Source organism: Mizuhopecten yessoensis, unplaced genomic scaffold (genome assembly GCF_002113885.1).
Source record: "Mizuhopecten yessoensis strain PY_sf001 unplaced genomic scaffold, ASM211388v2 scaffold10083, whole genome shotgun sequence".
NCBI lineage: Eukaryota > Metazoa > Mollusca > Bivalvia > Pectinida > Pectinidae > Mizuhopecten > Mizuhopecten yessoensis.
Genome location: NW_018408370.1, coordinates 87,247 through 93,048, shown reverse-complemented (window position 1 = coordinate 93,048; position 5,802 = coordinate 87,247). Strand labels below are relative to the sequence as shown.

Genomic DNA, 5,802 nt, shown 5'->3' with positions numbered 1-5,802 from the left:
GGGGGGGGGCAAAATTTATTATGGTTTATAATGGCAAATGATACTTTGAATATTACATGTTAATAACTTGATTGGAATTATAACCTTGAATTGACAGTTTGATACTTTGAAAATTTTGAGCCAGCCCTACCCCCAAGGGCTGTAGGGTGGGGCTCAAAGGAGTCAGTGTGTAAAATTTCTTCATTTTCCTTGTTAAGAATCAGAGGTGCTAGTTTCAAATCCTTTTTAGTCTGAAATCTGTATGCTAGATATTGAGTAAGGTGGTTTTATTGTTTTTTTTGTCACTTTGAATAATATTTCTGTTCATGTTAGAAACAAAATCAACTCTCTGTATAAATATATCAGGTGACCGTTAAGGCCCATGGGCCTCTTGTTATTTATGTGCCTTTATTGTTGAAATTGCCACGATGCCGCCAGCTGCCAATGTTATCAAAACACATCTCAAGTATTTCGAATTTCATTTGGTTGTTCAAAGTTTTGTTTACTTGAATTTTGAAATGCAATATCCTGATTAAAGTTTACAAGTGCTGTTATGTTTGTTTTTTTATTTATGCATCATATTGTAATGTTTCATACAGATGTTGTTTTATGTTTCATTTTTGTATGCTTTTGATTATTCGGATCATAATTTTCTGTTGTGAAGCTAACCACACTTTTAACACATGTGCCATTTGCACAAATACGTCCTGTGTCGTGTTTTAGTGAACGTCTCGGTTGGTTACATATGCTTATTAGAGGTGGTTTAACGTTACACCTTCTTATGATAGAGTTCAGTTGTTCGATTTAATTTAATATGTCTGAACGCACACTCCTCAATTAATTGTTATCTCAATACTTGATCGCATTGCATACCCGAGAAAAGTGGCATTTACGAACGCTTTTAAATGTTTTGGAGGGGTGGGGATGAGGCGTATATATAGCAGGATGTAATGTTACATATATTATATTTAATGGTCTCCCGACGAATCCCTTTTATATATCGACTTTATCAGATTTTATCAGATGGTGGGCTTTTCCAATTGCCCTTCGTCCGTCCGTCCTTAAACATTTCTTGTTAGCACTATTTCCCAGTGCCTGAAGGGTTTCCTTTTAAAATGTACATGAATGTTCTCAATGGTCGTTTGTTATGCTTTTCATTTTTTGTTGACTGATCGGAGTACGAAAATGACTGATAGTCGCCATCTTGATGTTTATTGAGATACAGTTTGTTAACTCCCCTGTAATGCATATTAAATGTTGGAACTGATCGAAAACCAAGATGGCCGATAGGCGCCATCTTAAATTTTAAACCCATCATCTGTTTGCGGGTTTTCTCAGAAATAACTGGAGGGATTTTCTCAAATTTGATATGAAGGTTCCCCTTAGACTGTAGTCGTGCATGTTTTATTTTGTTAGTAATCATTAGCACAAGATGGCCGCACGAAGGCCTTAACATATTTTGCATATATTACAATGATTGGTTCATATTAAATACTGTACTAGCAAATATGTGAAACGACAAATTCACTTTGCGTGTATCTAATTTACATGAATCTATCAAAAAGAGATGAGAACAGATCGAACAGACATAGATCTAATGAACATGAAGATGGTTGGCGCCAAGAACCCTCTGGGATCTCTTGTTTCAGGTGTGGTTTGGTTGGTTTTATTTTGTTAAACGTCTTATTGACAGCTAAGATCATTTAACTTTTATCATACTGACCCTTCCTCAACCTTGAAATCTGGCTACCTTTCCCATTTCTCTCGATTGGGGATCTTACTTAGCATGACCTAGTAAATTATGTACTGAGCAAAACAAATAACATGTTTTAAAATTATAAGTAATTAATAGCTACGCACATTTGGTGGGGTACTCAACATTGAGGACATTAGATATTGAAAAGAATTAATAAAGTGCGTTCTACCCTTTAAATGCAACAAAAGCGAATATCGTTAAGTTTGCATTTCAACCGTATTGATCGTGCAATTTTTCTTAAATGCAATTATTCCCATACAACATTTGACACGTGTATACCGTACTTTGGTACTTTAAACTATTGCATTACGACATCTATATATATAACGTTTTACCTCACACAGACAGAACACCCCGGACAGGAAAGAGACGCATCGCAGGTCGTTGTTTTACAGAAGGGAACAAATAACTCTAAGGTAAGGTATCTTTATTATTTGACTGTGATCGGTCATTATTTCTCGTTAAAATCATTGATTATTTTATACGCCTGAGCATTACTGTCACACAAAATCATTCACCATTGGTGATCGATATTTTTACATCCTGATTTAGTCCTGACGCTAGTCAAGAACTGGAACACTGCAATAACACGATGTTAAGAATTTCACAGAAAGAACATGGCGACTATGTGGATGTATTGAATTTTAGCTTACCTGGTCCGAAGAAACATTGTGAGCTTATGCCATATCGCAGTGTCCGTCGTCCGTCCGTCGACCGTCGTCCGTCCGTCAACTTTTTCTTTAAAATGCTACTAGTCCTGAACGGCCAAGAAGATTTTGACTAAACCTGATCTGGAACATCCTTAGGCCAAGGGGACTCGATTTTGTATTAACATTGGGTGTTGGCCTGGGGGCAGAGGGGCGGGGCAAAATAATGAAAATACAGGTAAACTCTTTAAACTCCCTTTTCTACCAAAGGGATTAAGAGAGTTTATCCTAATTTTGTTTGGATCATCCTTGGGCTAAGGGAACTCAATTTTGTATAAACGGTGGGCATGGCCAACCTGTGGGCAGAGGGGCAGGGCCGAATAGTGGAAATAGAGGTAAAACATTTAAAATCCCTCTTCTATAGTAAGAATCAAGGGATTTTTTCTATATTTAGTCAGGAACATCCTTGGGCCAAGGGGACACAATTTGGTATAAACGGTGGTTTTGTAGGAACGGCATGAATTTGCTCATATTTGGTCTAAAGCATTCTTTGGGGAAGGGGACTATATTTTGTATAAACATTGGGTCTGATCCCCTGGGGCAGAGGGGCAGGGTTCAATAGGAGAAACAAAAAAATGCATTTTTTCAAATAATTATTCTTTTGTAGGAATGGCAGGGTTTTGTCCAAATTTGGGTCGAAGCACCCTTGGGTTAAGGGGAACCAACTTTGTATTATCTGTGGATTTTAACCCCCTGGGGCAGAGGGTGGGGCGAAATACGGAAAATACAAAAATAGCTTTAAAATCCTCCTTTTCCTGTAGGAATGACAGCATTTTGTCCAATTGCATATAGATATACGCCTGGCTAACCATGTAATACATGTATAGTAACAATTTGCTATTTCAAATTAAATTTTGCTATCATTTCAAGGTGAGCGATACAAGCCCTCTGGGCATCTTGTTTTAATTTGCTCAGGATTTTGCTATGTCACATATCTCACCTATATGTGCACAACCACCGGTACATACACAGGTATCTGGCTTATACGGGTGTATACGTATTGACAATGTTAGTATGAGAAACATGTTAGGAGTACGTTCGGCAAGCCCGATATAGGGTACAATAGTCAGTCGCACGTATGAGTTACCACGAATACTTATTATTGTTTTTTTTCCGTTTAACGTCCTGTTAACAGCTTAGGTCATTTAATATGCATGCTTGTAAAATCAATACAGTGTTATGTATATGTGCGGCGTTGGATTACATCGTTAATAGTACTGTTTGAGAGCAGGATAAGGTTTTGGTTGGCGATAAAGTTCGGTAATTTTGTAAAAATCTTAACATTATCTACTTTACATACATTCAGTCCACATAAGGTACATTTAATTGCCTTAGTTATTAAAAGAGTTTGCATATTTAGCCATACTCTGATGTACGCATTCGCATCGAATCCGAATTAGAACATTTATTGTAAACTATGTATAACAATTACATTGCACAAATAAACATGAACCAAAATGAGGTTATTTGTGTAATATAACCACTACTTCATCTTAAATATTATCAATCTGCAATATAAACGACTTAAATATATAGCAGTTCTAATTAATTATTGTGCCCTCTGTTTGGGGACACAAAAGCGATCAAAATAAATCTGTTGCACCAATTGCAATAGTTGGGATATTATTTTTCGTTCGACTTCTGTCCAAAGGCCAGGACGCATCAAAATCCAGAAACAATGGTATTTGATATTCCCTGCTTAATGCTCAGCATTTCGGGTAATGGCAACAACTGGTTCACCCGTTGTTAGTATAATGTATCCGTGTGTAATACTGTGCTAGGTGCCTTCGGTATTTGAGTGAGATAGCACTATAAAGTCGGCATAATATCCCCGTTCCCGGTACACATACACGCATGCATGCTTACACAACACACATGGAGGTCCATGTTGGTAGGGCGTAAGCATTGTACCTGCAGCCCCATTACTGGATCGTAAAATGCGACTAAATTTTGGATGTTATCTTTTTTCTTCTTCTTCTTCCTAACGTCTTCCTTAACAATGCCTCACTTCTGGCCTTTAGTTGAGCGTTCGACCCTGTGAGGAAGGCTTTGGGTTCTGTCCCCTGGCCGAAAAATAGCAGAGTCTGCAAAAATGGTAGTCTTTACTCCTGTTTCACGCTCAGCAATTTAGGAGTGGGACGACTGGTTTGCCCGTTGTATAATATAACGGGGTGGTGTGTCTTGCTGGGTGTCTTTGGCAGTATGTTTCAGTGAGGTAGCACTATAATGTCAGCTTCAGTTCCGCGCTATCACAAGAAGAAAAACGCGAACATATCGCAGCCCCCAAAAACACACACGCATACACTACACGCATGTATCTCAGACACAGGGGTGGCCGGCCTTAAATTACCATAGCTGTTAATAGGACGTTAAACAAGACTGATCCAAACCAAAACCTTTGCTTAGGTCCTAGTATCAACTAAGGTCATTTAAGGATGTTCATGTGTGCAATGCATGTAAGCAAGTGTGACGGAGGCAGGGCATCTCTGTGTAATTGCCTCCAAAGGCAACCAGCTTATTATTCCACCATGCCACATTAGCGCTATGTCACTGTAACAATTTAATTTGAAATGCATATGCTTTAAACAAGTAACAATGCGTCGGACCAAGGATTTCAATGTAGTGGAGCGACCTTGCTTCGGAAGGGTTAAAATGGGAGGGAAAGTGAGTGAAACCCACACAGCTGCAGGACTAAAAGTAACTAAATAGATTCTAATAGTTTGTTTTTTTATTATGAGCATGCATTGTCAATACAGAAATACTGGTTTCGCCTAAAGCGCAAAAACCCTCTAGAATGATCTAAGGACATGTCTCAGATTGCAATAAAGAAGCGCTTTGGTACAATCTTGGGTATGTTATAATAAATTGAAGCTCAGTCGTTTGCTAAAGCTTGATATACTGCTGATTATTGTAAACCAGATTCTGTCCGATCTGGATGCTTGTGTAAACCGGCTAAATTATTTCACAGAGAGTACATTTACGACTGTTTATAAGGTTATTTGATAAGCAAACAAAGCCAGTTGATAGAATATATCAAAATTCTATCAAACAGAGCCTGGTTTGAATAGTTATTAAGTCGAAATTTCAAGTAAGGAAGTCGAAATTTCGAGTAAAGCAGCTTGAAGTTCCGAGCTAGTAAGTTCGACTACCTCAAAATGAAATCCAAGTTAGTAAACCAAAGAATTGTCCAGGCCGGACTGACGGACCTCGGACGAAGGGCGATTTTATAAACCCACCATCTGATGATGGTTTGCTAGATATATCGGTCATCTGCTGATGTTCAGATATAAAAGGGATTCGTCGGGAGACCATTTTATATAATCTATATAACAATGCCGTCCTGTTATATACCACCCCCCC

At 38.2% G+C, this 5,802-nt stretch overlaps 1 protein-coding gene across 3 annotated transcripts in view; it reads left to right on the top strand.

Annotated features, from left to right (window-relative positions):
• LOC110459471 overlaps positions 1–5,802 on the top strand; it is a 99,529-nt gene that overhangs the window by 7,876 nt on the left and 85,851 nt on the right. For all 3 annotated transcript variants that reach the window (XM_021511752.1, XM_021511749.1, XM_021511750.1), the window contains exon 2: positions 2,080–2,151. The gene's annotated coding sequence lies outside the window, so the exon portion shown is untranslated. The remainder of the gene's footprint in view (positions 1–2,079; positions 2,152–5,802) is intronic.